The 23,724-nt window shown below is 38.7% G+C and overlaps 1 protein-coding gene across 5 annotated transcripts in view; it reads left to right on the top strand.

The window, feature by feature from the left end:
* The window catches only part of KLHL29 (kelch like family member 29), a 386,612-nt gene that overhangs the window by 281,467 nt on the left and 81,421 nt on the right, over positions 1-23,724 (top strand). The window lies entirely within an intron of this gene.

Below are 23,724 nucleotides of genomic sequence, written 5' to 3'. Positions count from 1 at the left end.
TCACAATATTGTTGCCTTTATTTTCACAGAGGTCAATCTTACCCTGGCTGCTCCTAGGTTCTGTTTCTAAATCAAATGCATGAAACAGCTGTCCAGCTTTCCTACAGGAAAACATTCACTTCAGATTTTCCTGTTGCTACTGAAGAAACTGTCCTGTTCATACTGGCAAGGCAAAGGCAAAGAAAGTTTTACAGGTGCTGCTAGACCCCTATGCAAGCCTGTGTATTATCCCACATTTAGACTGAATTAGGGGAGAATCAAATTGAATTGTCAGTGTTGTAAAAGGCTGGTCTTAGGAAGCTGTGCAAAATAAAGATTCAGAAAGGATGGCTACTTCACAGCCTTGAGCAAAGGTCCTTCAGCTAGACCTTCTAGCCTAAAGAAAATAGATTCAGCTCCAGCGCCTCTAAACAAAAAAAAAAAAAAAAAAAAAAAAAAAAAAAAAGAAGAAACAAGCAAAACTAGCAAAACTATATTTAAAACCTTAAAACCAAGGGAAGAGATTTACATAGGAGATGGGGTGTGGAAGGAGAACACAAGGCTGCAAAAGATCTTTGTTAAGAGGAGAAAAAATTAGATATATCCTCTGAAATGTGCAGTGAGTCACCACAGGTCATGTTTTATGGGGATTTTATTGCATGCTTCGTGTGTACCTCATAGAATAAAACCATATGCATCTGATTAGATTACTTAGTACTGGGAGTGCAAGGTAAGAGAATAAATTGAATGCAATTATTTTTAAAGGAAATTATATTCCTGCTGCTTTCTGTCTGTCTGCTGTCTTCTATCTTTTTCTCTTTTATTGTCTCTTTTATCTTGGTTCTAAGATGGCTCTCAGACCGTATCTACCTTGCAATCCCCTAGTTTGTATGAAGGCAATTCACAGCTCAGTGCACTGCCCGTCTCCTCTGATTGTTTACAACTGGTTTATTAACCAGGCTTTGTCTTGGACTATCTGTGCTTCATCAGGAGGGAGAGGGAGAGCACAGTTGTTCATTTTGCATTAAGCATGTGTGCTGATGTGGAAACATACACCCATACCCCTTAGTGGAGATATCTGTGTTAAAATGAAACCAACTTCTATAGGAAAAAAATTAATTTATTGCCAATGCAAGGTTATTACTTGGACCATATAACCCTGTGTAAGTATATGATATTGCCTCCACCTAAGAGTCCTGTACTCCTGATTAAAAATTGCCAGAGGGGAGTATATGCCTTGCAACCACTTATCTGCCCCGTTTTCAATTTCACCTGCTACAGTATTCCATTTGAACTCTTTCTTAAAATTTTCCAGCTGAAGTGAAATATTTGACTTTCTCATTGGGCTTCAATTTGGGGTGAGAGGGCAGGGGCTTGAGAAATTTTTTCCTTTTCCTGGCTGCGTTCCTGTTCCCTCCCCTAGAAATATGTTGCCATGAGTGCCTTTGGCAAAATAGTGATTAGCTATAATGAAGATCTGTCTGAGAGAGATTACAGCCTTTATGAGGTGGCATTTTTCAATGTGACTGTGCCTGCACCTTCCAGGCAGTTTGCTTTCTCTGGACACAATTATATTTATTTTGTTCTATAGTTTTAAGTACCTAGGCCAGGTTGATTTATGAATATTATTTAAGTAGACATAACATATAATATATTGAATCTCATGTTCTACCATGATATACTATGATCTTTGCCATCTACAATAATGCATCCTGATGTAACTATCCACCTGATCCCCAGATTCCCAAGAAGACATTGCAGCAAGATTGAAAAACTATTGAGAGGTATATCTAGTCTAATGATTTTTGCATCTCCCCTGGCTCCAAACATTTTTCCTGGGGTAAAGATTCATCACACATCATTGCAGGCAGTCTGCAGGGTGGATGTTAATATTTGAGGTATTTTATTTTTTCCATCAGTGTAGATCTAGACAAGAGCATTAAGGGAGTTTGTGGCAGTTAGTCTGATCCACCAGATGTGAACTGTGCATGGCTCCTTTGGCTCTGTTGACTGTTTCCTCTATTGAGAGCCTATCTTGAGATACCTACACCAAGTTGGATGGGTCACAGTCTGTATGTCCTACTCAAATCTTGGCCTTTACCTCTACAGATGTCTTACCATCAGTTGTTGCTGTGAGCAACATCATCATCTCACCTGCCCTTTCCAGGTATCACGTTCAACATGTGTGCCTTCTTTTTTGCAGTCTGGTTGAATCACAATCTTGCTGCTTTTTCTGCCCTTCCATGATACAGGCTTTCCAGGTCATTCTCACAGCCTGAACTCTTCTCCTGTCTCTCTTCATCTCATATCTCAGCCACCAAAGTTTCATGTTCTTTGACTTGGACTTTGCCAGCCTTGTTCCTTCTAAAGCTTTCACAACGCTAACTGGAAATACTGTGGACTTGTCATCAGGTTGCCCAACTTGATGAATCTTTTATTGCCCTCACTTTATTCTGCTCTATCAAATACGTCACCTGCATTCACAATAAAGGTCCTCTGTCTTTCCTGTCTATCAATTTTTGGTCAATGAAGAAGCTACTTTGCTCACACATACGTGAAATACCAATCTCTTTTGCTTGCAACCCAGCACTGTCTTTTCCCATGCTGCTTCTTGCACCAGGAAACTAAACACCCCTAAGAGTACCACATAGTTGTCCTACCAGTTCATCTGGAAAACTCTTTTCCTTCATGTTTAGCAGAGGCTCACAGGCAGCTCTAGGTTTGTACTTAGACACAAGTTGCATTCCCATAGGAATGCATCCCCATTCCCACGTCTAACACACACATCCTTTGGGCTGCCTGTTTCCTTGGAGAAGTCCCATCATAGGCATTTTTCCCCTCAAGCCAGGCAGCCTTTCAGCCATGCAGGGGTCCTTATCTATGCTTCAGTTTTAGCTGAAGCTCTGTAGGACTCCATTACAAGGTTGGTGTTCATGTTTCCCGTTGCTTGAACAAACTTTATTCTGACTTGCATTGCCCTTCTCAGTGCTCACCCATTCATTTTCTAAAGCAGTATTTCCCTCTACCACACACTCACACCCACACACGCTGCAAAAAATAAGGAGAAATAATTTACTTTTTCTTCTAAAACATGGCAACATGCAGGATTGACCACTTCTTCACCTCTTGAGAGTATCGCTTTGTTAACATCATTTTCAATAGAAGTCTTTATCTGTGCTTTTACAGGTCTAGCCTTTTGAACCCTCAGCAGTACGTTCGTGGACTTTATGGTTTTAACCAGGTCCATTATTATCTAAATACTTGGGGAAGCAGGCAGGGGAGGGAAGAGAGAATGACAAGTGACTTCTTAAAGTGCTGTTCTCGGTAGCTCTTTACAATATACATTAGGAACAGCGGGGAGAAGAGCTTTCATGATAGATCTGAGGCTGTTAAAAAAAGAAGCTATAGTGCATAGTCTCAAAAAAAAAGGAGGGGTTGGTTCATATCTGTCACCATTGGGCTCAGCATTTCATGCTTGCATAGGGTGATCCTGTTGTGCACAGTCTAGACAGATCTGTGTCAGGTTTGTCCCTGCTGCTTTACAGTCATGCTGGCTATAGTTTGAACAAAATCTCTTTAGGTGTTTTGGGACACACAAGGCTTAAGATCTTTAAATGCTGCTTTCTAGAGTGTGTGTTCCTATTAATGGGCCCATAAAGATCTCCTTATTTATTATTGTTTAATTATATGCAACCTGTTGCTCCAAAATAGCTGCACATAATTGCTATTTATTTCTGGGCTGGCTTCTCTGTACATGTATTTAAAACATACATTTTGGGTTTAGTGAATCCTGTGTTACTGATTGTTCAAAGTGACTTTATTTTCTGTTGTCTTCTCTCTAAATGTTCTTTTGATATTTAGAGTGTTAGTGATGATATTATTATATTGCTGTTAGCTATTGAATGAATGATTGCCGTTGTATTCTGAATGTGCTGATGTTGAAAATCTGTGATATAAATAAACTTCCTCTGGTAACATCATTATAATAGCACAAGCAGCAGAAATTTATGGAAAGAACAGATTAAATGCTTAGACTTAAATTCTTCAGTGTGCAACTCCGCTTAAACTGCTGTGTCTGAATTTTGGGTTGCTGAATCAGGTGGAAAAAATCAAACTGACACATCGCTTGTCTGTGCATTTTTACTATGATATATTATGTTACTAAAAGAAAAAGCTCAAAATCTACCATTGATAATCCTGGCTAAAACTTGGAACATAAATTATTAAGATCTGTAGTTTCTTTTCAAAGTGGCCTGGGACTTAATGCATATATCACAGCAAAGAAATGCAACATCAATATGTACTTATGCATTATGAGACGTTTTTATGTACGTAATAAAGCATTCACTATGTAACTGTTTATCTAAGCAACTGATAGGAAGGTTGAGAAATTCACACAGTCAATCGTATTTATTTAGCTAATTAACAGCTAGTAGCATTAATCATAAAATACATGAATATTTAAAAAGTAATTTATTATTGAGTATGAAAACTATTTTCAAACTTGCTTTCCAAACTATATTTTGTTTATTTATATGGATAAAATCTCCCAAGATACCCAGTCTCAGTATTTCACGTACTCATCCTGTAAATTGAAAATGCAGTACTACACCAAGAATTTACCAGAGATCCACACACCTCCACTAACCATCTCCAATTACACTGTGTAATCACTCCTAGGCTAGGGAAATGAGACTCCCAGAGTCAGGGTGCTTATCTCTGGATTGCTACAGTCACCTACACCTTGTGTGGAGCCTCAGGATTTCCGAGAAATAGGTTGAAAAGTAATATTATAATTATGCAGTAAGACTAGTGCACTGGTCCCCAACCTTTGCTGCCCCTTGGCAGCAATACTGAGCAAGTAATGTTGTACAGTGGGATCATAATTTCTCCCTGTCAGACTTAAGTGTTAACTCCTTGATTCCCTGTGGCTCAGAGCAATGCTGTCCATTAACAACCTGTGGGAAATTAATGAAAAAGCTGAAGACATCACCAGCATCTGTGTTTCTAATTCAGTAGGTTTGTTCTCTTCTTTTCAATAACTTTTTTATTACAAGTTTAATAGTGCCCAGTGAGACTCACTAATAAATGAATGAGTGTTCATTTCCTGCACAGGTTTTGTCAAATTTGCCCTATTATCTATCTCCCAAGTCCAGACTAAGAGTAATAGAGTGACAAGTCTCGTAGAAAATTGAGGAGAGGAAGATATGTCTCTCTGGGGGAAGAACAGGAAGACGTGCATAAAGGCAAAATTAAAGTATAAAACTGAGAAACAAAGCAGCATTTTACCTATATTTTTCAAATGTTTATTTGTAACCACATTTAAATTAATTGAAGTAAATGACTGAATTCGGAGGGTACGCTGAGATGAAATTATAACCAGTCACAGAAAGCATTACAGCAGCACATTAGCAGTGCTGTGGGGATGGCTGTGTAGGAGGCATTTTCATACGAAATCTGTTTTTTTTTCTTAAGTTATTTATAATTGTTTCGGGGAAAAACTACCTCCCTTCAGGGCTTTGGCCTGTAGAGTGGGTACTTGTTTGCTTTTTCAAATGTGATGCATTTTCAAATGTGCCGTGTTCCCTATGGCCATTTTAGAGTTATTGTACTGTGGTACAAAGGTTTATACCAGCTGAATTTTTTTCCAAATTTTTTTGTCTGGTTTGGGGTTCATTTTCAATGAGCTGAGTATTAGTTTATTGCAGAAAGGAACGCTTTCAGTCAGTAATTGAACTCCAAACTGACTTGGACTTTAATACTGCAATGATTTATGCAGATATTTAATGTGTCCATAGAGCAGCCAGTGAGCATGGAGTCGGTGCTTTATGGGGCTGCTTTCCTTTGGAAATGGGAGATCTGCTGATGACAGTAACTTAAAATGTTCAGTTAAAGTGGGCTGCAAAGCGCACAATTAAACACATTCGAGTCTCATCATCCTGGGAGACTGTTTCCAAATATTCAGAAATTACCTGGGATTAATTCTCATATAAATGCTGTTAAAGATGAAAAAATCAGTGTAAAAATAATGAAACTATATTATCTGTGTGCACATGTACAATTCAGTATTGGGTAACTTCACTCAAATTCTGAACATAAGTTACATTTCTCTTTTACACATAAAAAAGGAAACTGCAGTTCAGCCATATTATGATCAAAGTTTATATTAATATATTGCAATTTGTGTGCTCAAAATGGTCATTTTAGTTTGCAAGTATTTTCACATTTAGCTAATGTAGAAAATCATATAGATAAGGCCTATAAAATTATACATTGTTGCAGTCCAATTGGATTATAGGAATTATAATTTTCTTTTAAATGTGTATGTGCTTTTTTAAACTTACCCAGTTACTAGTTTAATGAAGAATAACATCCTTTTCTGTGTTCTTGTGTGGGGGACTGAGAAGAGGAAAGGGAAACGTTTTCATCCGTCCTATAGAATACTGTAAAGAAATTTTATAGAATAAATTTAAATTATATTAAAAGGTTATAATTTTCTGTGAAGTCATATGGAACTCAGCACAAAGTGCTGATGACTTATTTTCATGTAAATTCTTCATCTTGATGTAATTCACATGGCATCAGCGCTGATAAGTAATCAGACCTTTCTGATAAAAGCTAAAGCACAGAAGAGTAAATGAATGCCATACATTTAACTCCTGACTGTAAAGCCATAGTCTAACCTTGATTTCAACTGTAAAATCCATAAAATGTACAAAAACATGCAAACCAGGGTTACTGCAGTAAAGGTGAGACTGGCAGGAGCTGACGGTGCTGTAGCACACAGGATTGCTGCTGTGGGGCATGACCCACTGTAGCCACCCCAGACTGACTTTAAGCCTGCTTAGCTCCTGCCTGGAATGCTGACCTCAGCCATGGGGCAGAGGCGTATTTAACACAATTAAAGTTATGCATGCTAGTAGGCTTATGGACACCCTGCTCACCCAAAGCTGAGGATTCTTTGTTCAGATCCCAAATGAATTTTGTTTGTGTGTGTATCAGTGTTCTCTGCTGGCCAGGGACAAAGACATATTAATACTTATTCAGTCTTTTGTAATATCCTTCGCAATCTTCAAATTAAGGTTCCATGTAAGTATATTGTAGTGTTGTCGGTTGTTCGTGTTATTAATCCTGAAATAATAAAATGTGTATTAGATAGAATCAGGGCAGCTCAACAGTATATTGCAGGCTATAAGCTTTCATTAACAGCTACAAGAATTTTTTTGTTAACTCAATGTGTGTAGAGACAGGGAGGGAGAGAGCTGGAGGGAGTGTGATTTGGGTTTGATAAAGAGAGAATAAAACAGAAGTAGGATTTGGATTCTGGACAGCTCTGGTTGCTCTTCAGCTTTTTCCATCAGTTGTCTTATGGCAATACGTTGTGCTGCTTGCTCAAACATAATAATGGTCCTTTATAATGGTCTTTAAAACATGTGTTTCGTGGGCCAGGTAGGTTAATGTGAAAGAGGTTTTTTTTTAACTTTTTTTTTTCTTTTTATTGCTCTCAGCAAATAGGTGAATGCAGAGTGCTACAGAATGCAGCAGCTTTGGGGATTTTTTCCACTATGATTAAAGAATAGTTCATCTATAACCAGGGGAGATCTCAGGCACTAGGAGATTGCAGTGGCCAAAAGGGGTATTTAATCATCTGGCTAGGATCAGATCTGGAAAGAAAGGCCATCGTTACGGCTGCAATCTGACTGCTGAGGAGAAGCAGCCAGAAGTGAACTGCCTGCTCCTACTTCCATCCATCTGCTCTCTCCTTTCTCCATTTTTCTGAATATTTCTTTTATGCCACTTTAATTATGATCAGCAGAGGCACTTGATAGAAGCTCATTGTTCTGACAGGTGGGGTGGGTCCTGCAGTTCCAGGTGGAGGAGCACTACAGAAACAAGAGCAAGATACTAACACACACTTGGAAGGGCAGGCATGTGTTTATTTCCCAAATGCCTTTGGCTGGAGTGGCACGTGAAAGCCCGTTTCACGTGTTGTTATGCAGTGCCTAGTGCTGTCGTGTTCCTCAAAGGCATCTGATGTTGCTGGAGCATCATGACAACTTGGCTGTCTTTGGGATCAGAAGGTTCAGCATCTCTTGGGCCTCCTGCATCTGCTGGTTCATTTGGCAAGAGAAGCAGTGGTTCATCATAATGTCTTTCACCTCCCAAGTTAAGCAGAAGAATATATTAATTGCAGTTATGTGTTCTCATTTGTACACTCGGGAAACAATTAGGGAAAACCTTCCTAATTTTCAGTGCAAGCTGAGCCTCGGGTGTTCAGTAATAAACCAGCAAACTGTGACTTTGGTGCTTGGATGTATTGGAGCCTTGCATGACTTCTGAGCTAATAATGAAGCAATTCTTTCTCTCCTTCCTTAAGTCTGATCTTAAAACTGTATTTGCACAGTTTCCTGAATTTCAGGTGTCTGAAGTTTCCCCAAAGTAGCATTGTTATGTGGCTTAATGGAGGCTTTTGTGTGGGATTATATACATTTGAGAAAGGGAGTCAGCAGATTCTTATAAATGAATAGTGCTGCATTTCTTTAGCAATATTTCTCCTTTATCTACATTTCATTTTTTTCTCACCAGATATACAAAGAGAAATTGAGTCCAAAAAAAGCCGGTTGTGGCTATTGCTAGACAAGGAAACAGCATATTGTTAGGGAGGGAAGGTGGAAGCTCTGTATCTTGTGCTTTGGTTCAGCCCAAAGGAGGCTGCAGGGCTTGTGCCAGCCCCTGGTGCAGTGCAGAGCAGCACATGAGTGCCCTGCAGTGTGCAGTTAAGATGAGTTGAGCTCTGCCAGTTTAAGCAATCAATCAAACCAGTCTGCTTTCCTCATCACTTAATGCAATGAATGAGATCCATAATGTACCATGAAATGAGAAGCTTTTCTATGGAGGTTTAAAAACAGAAATGTGACTGTTTAGATACACGTTTTACAATTGCCTTCAGTTGCAAATCATATGCTATCAACTTCAATTAGTTTGAAAACTATTATAAGATTTGACTTTTGCATCTGGGCAGGGTCTGAAATTGGTGTGTTGGTCATAGGTAAATACAATCTGACCACCAAAACATGGAAGAAACAGTAGGAAACTACACGCAGCTCCAAAGCTGCAAGGCCTGGTTTACCAGCATTCCTGTAAATCAACTTCTCTATCGGATTTTGGGCATTGGAAATTCTGTGATCACACCGCTGTGGTTAAAATTCCCATTGCAAATGGCAGTTGCATGTTGTAGGATGTCTCAGATGCCCCATCCATGGTGCTGATGTTGCTTTAGTGCTAATGGCAGTATAACTTTGTCAGTATTAACAGATGCAGTGGCTTATCTAAGCCTATCATTATAGCCATATGCTCACTGGGAGAGTGCAGTATCCTATTTCACAGAAAGTTAAAGAATTATTGACAGTTTAAGTGACAGCATGGTATATAGGGAGATGCCATAGTGAAAAAGTTGTCTGATGACTTAGATTTTTTTTTTTCTGTAGAGTTTAAATTGTCAACACTCCTTGTAATAATAAAAGTCTTTGCATGGAGAGGGCTATAATTTAATTTACTACTGTGACTATTGATTCCTGGATAGTACAGTCTTTATCCTGTAGATGACCTAGATCCTTGTTCCCCTAAGGGTTTTGAATAATAACAGCAGCAAAATGGTCTGGATTACATAAGAGACTTGATGGAGATTAGTTACTTTCTCTGCTGACATTTTAATTTTATTCATTTAATTTCTTCCTCATATTCTGTGTGTTGCTTTGTAAGCTGGAAACTATTGTCAGTGAACTGGTGTTGATGAGCACTGAGTGTTTTAAACATTCTTCCCAATCATACTAAAACTTAACATTAAAAGTAAACCAGAAAAGGCCATGTTCATTTTGAGACGTGATTTCATTCCTCATAAATTGAAATAATCCTCACAGAGATGATTTACTCCAAGTCTCTTATTGGAAGGATGGTTACCATGTGCTCCTGACAGAATTCCCTCACAGCAGTCATTGTGGTGAAGGGTTGCATCTTCTTGGGAAACTGTGGGAAGTATTTCCACAACACAGGGAAAACTGATGGAATTCCCCCTGGAATCCACAAAATCCTCAATTACCAACTTCTGCCACTACAAGAAAGGGTAAGAGCTGCAAAAGTTATACAAGATTATTTAAAAAAATAGGGAAAGGCAGGAAACAAGGTTGGTAGGAGGGAGAGAAGAGGGGTGTGGGAAGGAAGGTGGGAAAGGTCTATCAGTTGTTTTCTGAATCCCCAGCTGAGGGTACAAATGGATGAAATATTCAAGTTTTTGAAGACCCTGTAGCCATAGGGGTCAGTGACCAGTCAGGGTATTGGGAGCCTAAGAGAATTACCAGGTCTCTCAAAATTCCCCATCTACCCATGGGAACATGGCAGAATTCTGTGTGGAAAACCCAGAACAGAGCACGACAAAGTAGCACAGTTTCAGCATAAAACAGGGGTTACTTCAGCAGGTTTTTTAGCAGCACTTGCTTTGCCCAGTTATTTTGAGCCACTCTAAGGCGATTAGAGCAGCTTGTTACTGACACTGAGGAGCTGAGAAGGCGAGTTGTGTTCCCTTTTGAGAAAACTGTCACTATCTCTGCATGAGCTCAGATGGAATTGAATAAAAGTCTGTTTTGTGCTCGGAGTAGCGAGTGAGCCCTCTTTTTGCTTTCAGTGGCTGGGGGTTAATACAGTCAGCTGGGGGATCTAAAGCCTGTTTCTCTGTCCTGCAGCCACCTGCTCTGTGAGCTCTACTGCAACAGGAGTATGTGCATTAAAGACTATTTTCCCTGTCCACTAAACATTTCAGTGCTGCCCACCAAAGAAGCCTTTACCTAATTTAGTGACTGTTTTCTCCCTGAAACACTTTCCAGTCAAGGACCTGATTAAGTAATACTTCAGGCTTACAATATCTTTTCAGCACCATTGTTAGAAAGAAGTAGGAAAATGTAATTGCCTGGACAGGATTTGTGATGTGCACATTTATTAGCATAGATTATTTCATATCTAAAATGGATTCATAAAATTGCTTTTATATAAAAATAGAATTCTAAAAATGTTTTTAAGCCCCTTAAAGTTATGTTTTAGTTTTATCTAAGATGAGAGAGAAAAAAACCTGACAGTACAGCTGTGTATCTGTTATGGACATAGAGGGAGAAAATTATGTCTGTGGGTAGTGATAAACCCTCTAAACCCATCTCTGTCTGGCACCACAACTGAAATATGAGAAAGAGGTTCTTGAAATAATTTGAAGATGTTTTTTGTTGAAAATCAAATTTTCAAGTTTTAATAACAGACTTTTAGGTCAGAAGGTTATGTGATTTGTGTATAACACACAAACTTGTTTGTGTACCAGGAAAACCAGGATACTTAGCCACAGGTTCAGTTTCCAAGTAGATAATTACCACAAGTATGCTTAGGAATAGTATAGCCATTTAGGAAATGGTAAAATGAAATCTGAAAAGAAATTCAGGATGGAACAGCCTGGTTCTTAGTCATAACCTCAGCCATTTGAAACAGATGCATATTTTATGTCATTCAACACAGTCACTGCTGTTCCTTATATATCTCCCACACTTCATGTTGCACAGTATGTTTCTACTTCACAATCTTCAGGCACAGAGAGAGAAAAACTAATAGTTTCTGGATAGGTGTAGTTTCTTAATTAAGCATTGCATTTAAAATAATCAAATATATTTAAATTTAGTCCTGGAAATACTCAGTGTTATTATTAGGACTCAAAATCTAGGTCAGCCTCTCAGAAGATTCTGAGATGAGGACATGTCAGCATGGGCAAAAGCATTAGCCATTCAAGCTGCATGTGAATATGCAGGGCTTCATATGAATTTTTATTACATTAAAGAAAAGGGTTAAGGAAAAAGCCAGAAGGGTTTGGTGGAGAAAAAAAAATCTGCATTTGTAAGTAACAGGATTTTGCAATTTAGCCCATGTGTTAATGGCAAAATAAGCCCTTAAAAGTATTCTTTTCTACAATACTTCATTTATGGCTGCTGGTTAATAAGGCTACTCTGATTTCAATAGCTGCCTTAATTTAAAATGCTACCTTGATTTTCACAGGAATGGCTCTTATTCCATGAATAAATTATTACTTTGTCACTGTTTTTGTCAGCACTATTAACTAAGGAATATATTCTGGCTGGTCATTTTAAGTGTCTTTCTTATCAGTATTGTGCCTGGCATTCATTATCCTCTTATCTCTCCTCCATTTCTCTCAGTAGAGAGGTAATGGATTGATTACTTTCACTGCTATATTGGTCAGGATGTACAACAAATTCTCTTCAGCTCTACAGCTCATTCATCATGGATATCCTTTAATCCCCCATCCTTGAGTTTAAACGTTTCATTCTCTTCATATATATGGGATATTATTAGCAAAGACTAGAATCCAAGCAGTGCATCTTTTATGACTCCTTTACTGTAAAACATAGTTACTGAAAATGTCTGTGTGGGGGTCTGTCTCTGTTATACTGCTCAGGGGGTGTTTCAGTGCCACAGAACCACTAATCCAACAGCATTTACATTTTCTGAAATAGTGAATTCTATGTTGCAACTGGAGAATTACTGAAAAGAAAAACCACAAAAAGGGTTCTTTGTGGTGTGGGGCTCCCCAGTGTGCGGCATATTCCTATGGTTAGTAAGAGAATCTGTGGTAAATGGGTGCATATTTTCAATTTTTAAATGGTGTTTGAAAATAAAGACCATTTTCTTGTAAAAATTATGTGCTGTACATTGTACATTCATACTATATGGAAAACTCTGTTAGAGCAGCTGAGTGGGCATCACAGGGTTTCTCACTGTACCAAGTGGAGAACCGAGAGCAGCAGTACTTTCATTGGATTTTCTATGAAACTTGTTCTTCCTGTTTAAATTGTCATTGTAGAAGAGTCCAGAATGCATCAACATTTGTTTGGAAGGACCAAGACAGTAGAAGAATGATAGGACAAACTGAAACTGGAAGTATACATAAAGACTCTTCTAGAAACAGGAAAATAAGTTATTCCCTCCTGAGATATATGAAGGACACACAAAGACTCTGTACTGCAAGGGAGGTTCCCAGAATGTAGCCACAGGTAGCTCTGTACCACTGGCTGCTCATCCTCTGGGACGTACATTTGCTTTTCTTGTCACTGGCACTGTTCCTGATTCTGATGTTTATCAGTTTGGTCTGCACCCAGGCACTGACATGAGGTTATATCAGCACCTCCAGTGCAGGAAGGGCTTAAGCTGCACTTTTTGAAGGCATTGGCTTCATCCTGGGAACAGACTAATCTTCATTCCAGAACAAATAGAGGCAAGAAATATTCTAAATCTTCCCAAAGACAGATATTATTCAAATATGCAGAAAGGCACCAGTCACTACAAATTATCTAACTGCAAGAAGCAAACCCCAAAATCACCGATAGTCCTGGGACTCAGCCTCTGTTACAGTCAAGCCCTTCCTGAGTCTCTTGCAGATGAGGGCTTCTTGCAGTACAGTGAGATTCACAAACAGCCTCTTCAGTGCACTTCCCTCATATCCAACCTCATCAATCGATATTAAAATCTTCTCAGATGGGTGAAGACTAATAGAGAGCAGGGGAAAAATTAAAAAATTGATAGCCACATGGTGACCTGGAAGAGCAGCAAGTCCCTTCAAAGAGGAAGGTGGTATTCATGTTTTTAAATAGAAGAGACATAATATCAATAAATTAAAATTAAGAGTCATCTGAAATGCAGACAATATTCAAGTTACAACAGCCACGATGCCTCTGGATGAGGAAGAAGCAGGGAGGAAGGAGATCTAGGCTGTGATTCTAAGGACCTGTATTTGAGCATGTGTCTTACAATGCTGTAACAGACTGCAGAGAGCAGACCAAGCACAACTGATCCAGCATTCAAAGATGTAAAGAGATGGAATTTTTTCTTTTTTATTTAAAGCATAAATAGTAAAACACTGAAGCATTTCCAGTAGTGTGTCTGCCCAAAATAAACCACAGAACCGCTGCATATTTTCCCTCAAGAAAAGGTAAAGAGTACTTGCTCCTGATGGCAACACACTTCCTAACATGATATTTTGCAAAAAAAATATATCACAATACTTTAGACCTGTCCTACCTCCTCAATTAAAATAAAATAAACATCCTTATCATTTACACCTATATTCAATCTCTGGGGAGACAGTCCAGAAGGAAGATTGTATTGCTTCAGCTGGGTATTGAAATCTCTGTAAGCAGCCCCTTACCACTTTGACATCTCCTTTTAGATGTCTTGTCAGAGTCTCTGCCTCTGACATCTCTTTTAGATGTCTTTTGTAGTTGTTTTAAATGGAACATGGCCAAAAATTAAGTTCTCATCCTTCCCCATGTCCCTTTTATTGTTATCAACATAGCTATTATCATCTCCATCTCTCAGCAGTCGGCATGTTCATAGTTACACTTCTGAATGTTTTACTTGCCAGAATTTGTCTGGTAGGATCAACAAGGTTTTTGTCACTGCTCTAGAAGTAATTAGGAAGGACAGATTTCACAGCAAGAGAGAGGCACACAAGCAAATCTAGACCTGGGTTAGGATCCGTGAAGGTTACTGCTTAAAGGGATAAGATTTTTAGTAGGGCAGTGGAGCCCAACAGAGGGGAAAAAAAATTTCTCTCTGTGCTGTTTTAATTTGTACTGAAACTATTAATAGCCCAGGCTTTTCTCATTTCCTGTATTTTTCCCAGTGTGTTGTCCCTTTCTGCTTCTGCTCTCACCAGATTGAAAGAAAGAGTTATTTGTTGTCTTTAGAAATGTCGTTTGTCCTGTATCACAGTATTTGATTTCCTGGCACCTTTTGCTCAGCTCCATGGTTCACAGTGGGAATAATGTTGTGTGTCATTGACCCCATCATATTATAGTACAACACTGAAATTCTTTCAGGTATGCAGGAGAGGGAGAACTGCTAAGTGTTCGGTGTTGCACTCTCCCACAAAGAACACTCTCTATTTCAGCCCATCATTTATTTAACATTTGACAGCCTCCAAAGGAAGGGAGGCTTATCCGTGCACTTAAATGGATCCTGGAAGGGTGAAATTCAGCCTATATCACCATCAGACAATCAGCAGAATCACCTAGTTTGACTAATTTATGCTAGTATTTAATAATTTCAAAAACAATCCTTGCAGAAGTCCTGCTTTTTCAGCCTGTCCTGTCTTTGGATGCAGGCTCCAGTATCCAGCCAGAAATCGATCATTTATTGTGTTTAGAGAACGTTTCACCCTGGCTTTGCTCGTCTGACCCTGGGACAGGGCCCCACCATTTTGTTGTGATTTGGGCAGGGACTTGGGACTCAGAGCAGAAGGGTTGGTGTCAGGGATCTGCAGCCTCAAAAGCAAAATTCTCAGTGAGTTTTTGGGTGCTCCATTGTCAGGCAGTGCTGGTGCACACACTTTCTGTGCTGCACTAGAGCTTGTGTCCACTTGAGTCCTCAGGCAACTTGAATCTTCTCCTTGGCAATGACATTTCTGCTTGTCCTGGCTGAACTCAGGTATCCTGTTTCTTTTATCTATACCAAGATCACTTGAAGCTCAGCTGCCATTCTCTATTCCATATCTGGAGGGCCCCACCAGTGGGGTATTTCTATCTGAGTAGTGCAAAATAAGGTTCTTAGCTGTTTTTCGAGAGTCAGGAGCTTCTAAAGTACCATCTCTTCTTAACTACTACCTTTGCCGTGGATTACCTCTGTGACTTTAATTATTGCATCAAAAACATATTCAAATAAGTGTGTCAAGTTTGTCATCAGGACCGCATAGTGCTGTTCTTAATATACTAAGATCATTATTGAGAGACGAAATATTTTTCTTCCATATAGCTCCTGTGCACTGATTTGAGAATTTTGATAACTTGACATATTTCTGCTTTTGAGTTCTTGTGAGTTATATGAGATTAAATACTAAACAAAATATGAATATAGAGTATTTTCAGATGTTTAATAGCTGAAGAAACAGTAGCCCAATTTCACTGAAGATACACAATTTTCAAGAAAGTAGCTTAAAATATGAAATATTTCTTTATTGACATTTATATTACAATATGGTACTTAATTTCTGTTTGTTTCAATTTCGATTTGAAATGCTAATTCAAATAAATTTGAGCTGAGAAAACAGTTTTGAAAACTAGCACTTAAAAAGAGATCTGGAACCATCACTGAATAGAATATGGGAAAATTAATGCCATCCTTCTTAAAGCAGGTCGAAAATGAAAGCCTGAATAAGTATTAACGCTATTCTTTAAAAACATGCAATACAATATTCATTAAGTTTTGATCAAATGTTTTACAAATGGAGGATGATTCAGATCTTTTTATAAACTGATTTTATTGTAGGAGCATTTTACTATTAGATGATTTTTCTTGCTAGGAAAATACTCTCCTCTTATTACATTTAGATTAGACTGCGACTTAGCTGAGGAGATTTTGAGATTTTGGATTTTGGTTTCCCAGAGCTATCCAGGATATCTCTCCTTCTGGTTTCACAGGAACAAATGCTGTATTGAGTCTTTGCCATGGAAAGTTTGAGAAGGCTATTATCAAACTCTGAAAAAAAAGAAAGATCCTGAACTTCTGCTTTATAATAACTTTTTAATACAGTATCAGAAAGATGCAAAAGATCTGCCTGGAGACTGACATTCAGCTATTGTGCTCTTTTAAATTAAATGACAGCTCATAGAGGCATTCCAGGGCTAGGTGTAGAATCCTGTTATTTAAACATTGTCAAAGCTTGGGTTTAATTAACTCTAATTCAGTGTAGTTTCCCCATCCTTGCATACTCTTTCTGTCTTTCTTTCAGTCCCTCTCTGTCTTTTCTTTCTGCTGGCCTTGAAAGGCTTCGGGCACCTGTCAGGGTTATAGTGGGATTTCAAATGCCTTCATGCCGGTTGCTGAGTGGAAGGGAAAATTACGTCCTGGCAGAGCAGCAGTGAAGCATTTCATTGTCAGCTGGGAGATTCGGGTTGCAGAGTAAAGTTGGAGTGCTAAGTCCTGGACTGGCTGGGGCTCTTAGTGTTACAAATGATGTATGGTGGTTTCTTAGGCAAACAGAGACACCTTGCTTTGCTGATCAAAAATGTGTAGGATGCATTTGGGCATTCAGAGCCAGAGAGAACAGGTCATTTGTCAACTTCGCTTTCAAATGAGGTGGCAGAAGTTGCCCTGTGCCTGTCCTGGAAATCACAAAATCATAGAATGGGTTGGGTAGTAAGGGATGTTAAAAATTGTCTCCTTCCAACCCCCTGCCATTGGCAGGGAACCTTCCACTAGACCAGGTTGCTCAAAGCCCCATCCAACCTGGCCTTGAACACTTCCAGGAATGAGTATCAACAACCTCCCTGGGCAACTTGTTCCAGTAAATAATTTTACCAATCTCACCAACCTTCACAGTAAATAATTAGTTCCTACTATCCAATTTAAATCTACCTTCTTTCATCTTAAAGTAATTCTATTTGTCCTAAATGTCTCAGGAAAGGCTGTGGTGCCAGCACAGTCTGCAGCTCTGGGATAGCAGCACACTGAAGATCACAGCCCAGCTGGGACAGGGATGAGTAGCAGTTCCTAAGAAAATCAGCCAGTAGCATGTGTCAGAGGATGGGAAAGCCATCAAGGTGAGGGGTGGCACAAACATATAAGGAGATCAAAGTCTTAAGTTGCCTTTCTTTTGGTGCTCATTCAGATTACTATTTTTTGGCAGAAGTAGCTCAGATTAAACATTCAGACAACCATTCCTGAATACTTTCAAAGAAATAAATGTCCTTCTATCCATGCCTAGCTCTCACCTCTCCTTGAAATGCTACTGCAGTTCCTCGGTCTCTATGGATATATGAATTACTAGTCTATTTCTCCAGTGTGATCTTGGATGAGAAATATTACTAGGCCCTGAATGACAATTTTGTAATTAAAGTTACAGTAGAATAGACCAGGAACCAGACAGTACCCATTAAGGTTTGCTTTTATGTAACCACCATTCAAAAGCAGTCATCGAGCCTTCGGCTGATAACAGTTTTCCACCTCAGTTATGCCCTCAGTTCAACAGTTTGGTTGTCAAAAATAAACCCTAAACTTCTTCCTCAGTCTGTTTGAATGCCATTTCCCTCTTTGCATTCAGTTCAAATTCTTTTTCCTTCAGAGCTTTCAGAGCATTTATGGCTTCAGAAGCCTCTTCAGTTTCTCACAATGATTTCCCAAATAGTGAAAAATCACTTGCTGATTTTCCCCAGACCAGGAAACCTGGTTTTGTCCTGATCAGCTCCCAGCTTGTGCATGGTGACTTTCATGCCAGTATCTCCTGTCCCAGGTTCTCCCTGGCACTGGGAGCAATGGGGGCAGCCCTCAGCAATCTCTGCCTTTCAGTAGGTGAGCATCAACCCAGCTGGATCAAAGGGATTTAAAAATGTGGACAGGTAATCAAAGCTCATCAGCTCTCGTTCCTTTGTACTTAGCAGGGATAGATGGACAATCCTGAGGGAAACCCAGATGTGCTGAAACAGATGTCCAAGGATGCAAGAAGACTCCCCATTGGAGCAGCCTGTTTCTGTCTGCAGAAGGAGTCTAGAGACCAAAATTAAGGCCAAATGCCTTTTACACATCTAAATGTAGATTTGATAAATTTCAGCCCAAAATATGTACCCTCTGTAAAAATATGCAAGTGTGTTTATCATAATTTAATTTTAATAAGCAGTATTTTGAGGAGTGCTCTCCCGTCCTCTACCTGAGGGACTGGTGAGGAACGCAAGCACATCCTCAGCTGTCTGCTGCAATGCTAACAGAGGTGGACTGAAACAACTGTCAAAGCTGACACATCAAAGATCTTTCTAGCTTTTCACAGCCTTGAGAAAAGACAACCTACTCAGACGTTTTCCTTATTTTTTTCTAGCTTTTCCAATAATAGTGCCCTTCTCATTTAAAAAAAAATAATGCTAATGCCATTATCTTTTCATCACTCAAGGACCACTGTGATTTTTCTTATTAAAAACATTGGTCCACATGGGACACCATTAATACTGTAAAATAAGACAGAGTTGACACTACATATTGCCAGTGCATGTTATATGTGAAATTATAAACTTGAAAATGGGTGTACAAAATTCGCATGAAATTAATAAAAGGGCAAAAGGTGTGTTGCTTTCCAGTCTAGTAGATATGAACAGGCATGTACAGAGCACTGTTCTCCTCTGCTGACTTTTAAGGCACAAAAAGCAATTTGAGATGTAGTCTTGCTTTAATGTCATTTTGATTCCTCCCACAGTAACATCAGTGCCTTCCGTGTGTGTGTGAACATATACATCATGTTTCTATAAAAGAAACTTAGTTCAGTTCTGGTTAAAAATGTTTTGTTTCATTTCTACGATTCATGCAAACCCTAGTATTTTTTATAGTTCCATGAAAAAAATGCGTTTCAGGTTTATTGGTGAAGTTTCCACCCAACCCATCATGGTCAATGCTTAGGGCCATGTGTGGTGCTTGGCTTTAGTTGCCAGGGGGGTGATTTGGTGCAATTGAGTTCAAGGAGACTGAAGATAATGGGTCAAACTGTGCTGTATTATGCCATGAGGCCTTTGTTGTTACAGGTACTAGTTCAGGCTAGTTACCCCTGTGACCTGTTGGGAATGCTGGAAGTCATTCCCAGAGGGTGGAGCTGTAAGGTCAGGCACAGCCCCACCAAACCAGCCTGAGTCCGGCCCTGAGCTAGTGATGCCCACACATCACTGCTCTGTGTTGGGCTGTGGTTCTGTCATGCCCTGGCTCCTTTGGAAATCCAGTGTTGGTGCCCTACACTCCCCTCCAAGGTCTGGAAGTGCCCCATGAGGTGATACGGGCGCGAGCTCTGGGCTGAGTACCTCGAGCATCTCATCATCCAGAGTACGAACCACTTCCATCTCAGAGGAGGTGAGGGGGCAGTTTGTTTTGTGAACTCAGTGCTTTGATTAATCTATTCAAATATTAACGTGCCTGGTGAGGTAGAACAAAATATCCTCTGGATTTATAAATATTCATATACTAACATCTGCCACATCTGCATAGTTATAACTCTGTTTCATGGGAGGAAAAGCGTCTCTTTGAGGAAGGTCCAAAGTAGCAGAGGGTTTCTCTCATCATACCTGTCACTTAGCAAGTTCTGTAACTTTTAAAGATCTCTTACAGTTGCATTATTTTAGAGTTAGCCTAGTCCAGAAGGATTTAACTCCAGAATCACTGCTGTTTATGTTCCTGGATCATTTTTACTATGTGTATGTGACATAGTAGTTGTTTTTTTACAACATAAAACAGCCTCTTTGATCATTTGCAGTCTGATTCCTGCCACTGGCATAGTCCTGAAACAGCTATGCTTTGTGCAGTTAATAGAGTCAGATTTTCCTTACAGTGTTGACCTCTACCTTTGGTGCTTAAAAACATGCCTTCCATTTTCTTTGGCTTGGCACAAGCCTTCAAAACTCCATGTCCTTTCTTTTTCTTTTTCTTTTTTCCCTTGCTTTGCAGTTTTACTTTATTTATGGTTATTTTGCTCCAAGATGTCTTTTCACTAGGTTTACTCCTAGCTTTGTTCATCTGAATTTTGCCTCTAAGTCTACTTGGCCTTCTTCTTCCAAGAAAAAAAAAAAGAAAATAACCCAAAAATATAATCAGTAACCTTGTTTGTCAGTAGATTCCAAACAAATCTATAGCAGCTGACTTGCTAGTTATTAAAAAAAAATTACTTTTTCAAAAGCTCATCATAGTAGAAATCTTTGTTACTTATAATTTTTAGGCTTGGGAAAGGCATTGTTTCAGTGCACCACCAAATAACTGGGTGCACAGTAACCATATTGTCTTCTTGCTTTTAAAAAGAACTTGAAAAGATTGTTCCTCAAGTAGATTCAAATTGAGTCCTTTATTGAACATCTTTTTTTTTTCCTTCCAGAAGCTCTATTCAGTACTGTACAGTTTTTTTAAAGAAGTTACATTAATTTTTCTCATTTACACAATGAATACTAAAGAGCACAAAATAATGGTTTGGACTATTTCTTGGGTCCATCAACTACAGAGGAAGAAAAACATAAGAATAACTAGAGTTTGCACTTCCAAACTTCCAGAGTTCTGAACTTTGACTTCTTTTACTTGAACCAGTATTAAAGATTGATGTGAAAATGATGTAAAATTTGTGTGATTAAGACAAGAATTGTATAGTCCCCTACAAAGGGGGACTTGCGTCTTGCTTTTATGTGAGGTTGACGTTGCAGACTGCTGTTCCCTGGAGAACAAGCAGAGATTTGAAGCTCTGATGAATGGTTGTTTTACAGAGTAGGTTCTTGCCTTCCTGCTCTATCTTTTTAACCTTTGACATTACTTTGGTTAGTCAAAAGCAGTTTGATCCTATTATTTCAAGAGAAATCGTTATTTGTCTCCATGACAAATTACAGATAGGTTAAATTTTCAAGAGCTTTTAAGTCCCAGGCTCAGAAGTTATTTAGGCTTTTGAAAAATTTAACCTACATTTTCTGTGGTTTTGTTGGTTTTTTTTCATTTCACAGAGTTCTTGCAGGTAAGGACCCCAGAGCTGCTGCTTCACCTTCAGTTTTATTTTACATTTACAGCATTATGAATCTTTAAAAATAAGTTGCAGCCTACCCAAATTACACTTCAGTTGAGCAATTTAGTGTCCTTAGGAATGCACTGAATTATCTTAATCACATTCTCAATAATATATTACTACCTTTAAAAATTATTGCTAGGAGAAAATCACAAGTGTATAAGAAGGATCTGAAGAATAAAAGTGTAACAGTTAAAGCAAAAAAGGAACTAAACAAAAGCCAAGACAGAAGTTAGGTTGACTAGAAAATTCACATTAAAAATCAGGGAATCAAGAAACAGTGTTTCTTTGGTGGCATTGCAAGTGTGTTGTAATTATTATACAGTACAGCCATGGGGACCAAAATCTGCTCTCAGTTGAAGGGGTGTCTTGGTTTAGAACTGGGAAATACTCAGTGTCACTTAAAAAGGCTTTGTGTCACTTTAACTCTGTGGGACGCTGCACAGTTATGCAGCTGAAGCAAGCTCTGATTATGGCAAAGTAGGTACTGCTTGATGGAGTATTGACAGTGTCTTCAGTGAAATAAATTATCCTTGAAACTATTTTTTCCTGTAAAATGCCATTTTAATCAGTTTTTCCCAAACCACACTAATTAGAAAAGTCATTTAACCATCATTAACAAGGTACATATTTCCAGAATTTGTTGTGAGAAATGATGTTGTTTCAAAATGTATTTTATATTTGTTATCCAGTTTAATGAAATTTAAATAGCAAGTTGATATGATAGTTCATTAAGATGTAAAATGGTCAAATACACTATTTTCATTTTAGAATGTCATGCTTTTAATTATGTTGTTGCTGTTTAGTACTATAAAAACGTCCTATTTTCTAGGTCAATGTTTCATATTTGTGTTATGATTAAAATAGTTTGACATTTTGAATAAAAATATACTAATTCATTGTATTAATTAAAAATAATTACCTAGGAGAACCGTTTCCGAATAACCTAAAGACGTCAGCACTGTGAGACTTGACAGTTGTGCCATATTGTCACTATTAATGACATTTTTTACAGCAAAGTAAAAATATACATACAAAGGGGAAAAAAATAAATTAAGAACTATTTTTCATTTTTAAAACTGTCCATGAAATCTTTAGTCCACTGAAAGGGTCACAAATACTTGGAAAGACAAAACCAGCTTTTGAAATATTGACATTTCATGTGAAACATAAAGGGCAGCTTTTGCACAGGTAGATGTTTGTTCTTCTTCAATACATGTTGGCCTTCTGCTGTCGGAGCAGGGAGGGCAAATACATGAGAGGTGGAATCACAAAGCCCTTGAAGTCTAGCAGTAGATTTTTAATGAGGTTGTTCCCAGGGTTGTTAATTTGTACACATAAACTGCTATTGCCACATACTTAAGTAAAATACCACCAGTTTTATTATATGTGTCTGTGTGCATGTGTGTGTGTGTAAATGTATGGATTGGAGACATGAGAAGAAATGAATGAATCTGTGATTACCTCCCCTGAAACTGGTTCAGACACAGCACACACTGATTAGAGACACCAGGTTCTGCTGTGGCATAGGGCAACATATCATTGAAGACTAAGTAAATGATCACTAACTGTTCTGTTCCCTAGGAATGCAAAATAAAAATTCAAAAGGCCACAGACAAATGGTTGTTATTTCATTTCCAATCCTGTATGTTGCTTTCTGGAGCTTTCATCACTGAGTTGAAGGCTGCCCTTTGTGAGGACTCAGAGGAAGCCCTCCTCTGACTTGGTTGTAAGCCCTGGTTTTGTGTGTCACAGATCAGTGAAGTAGCCTATGGATAAACATCTATAAATTCCCATCAAAAATCTTCTATCTAAATTAAATCCTAGTATTTTCTGTTTGCCTAAACTGTTACATGTCCCCTCTCCAGAATCCTCATGGTTTCAACAATAGTTTTCAAAGATACCTCCCAGCCCTCCACATTTCTTACATTTCACTATCTTTAATGCCCACATTCAAAAGTGGAAACAGTAAATGCTTTCCTGTGTATGTGGCTTTTCAGATCAATGCAAGGGGCTTTATGGACCCCTGTAAACCTGCAAACTACTGTTGGGCAGCCCTTGTTCTAGATATTTCGGTCATTAGCGAGAAAAGCTGCAAGTACCTTAAATTAAAATGGATCTTTGATTTCTCACTAGGACATCCA

The sequence above is a fragment of the Taeniopygia guttata genome, chromosome 3 (assembly GCF_048771995.1).
Source record: "Taeniopygia guttata chromosome 3, bTaeGut7.mat, whole genome shotgun sequence".
Lineage (NCBI taxonomy): Eukaryota > Metazoa > Chordata > Aves > Passeriformes > Estrildidae > Taeniopygia > Taeniopygia guttata.
Note: the sequence above shows the minus strand (reverse complement) of the source record. Positions and strands in the feature narration are given on the sequence as shown.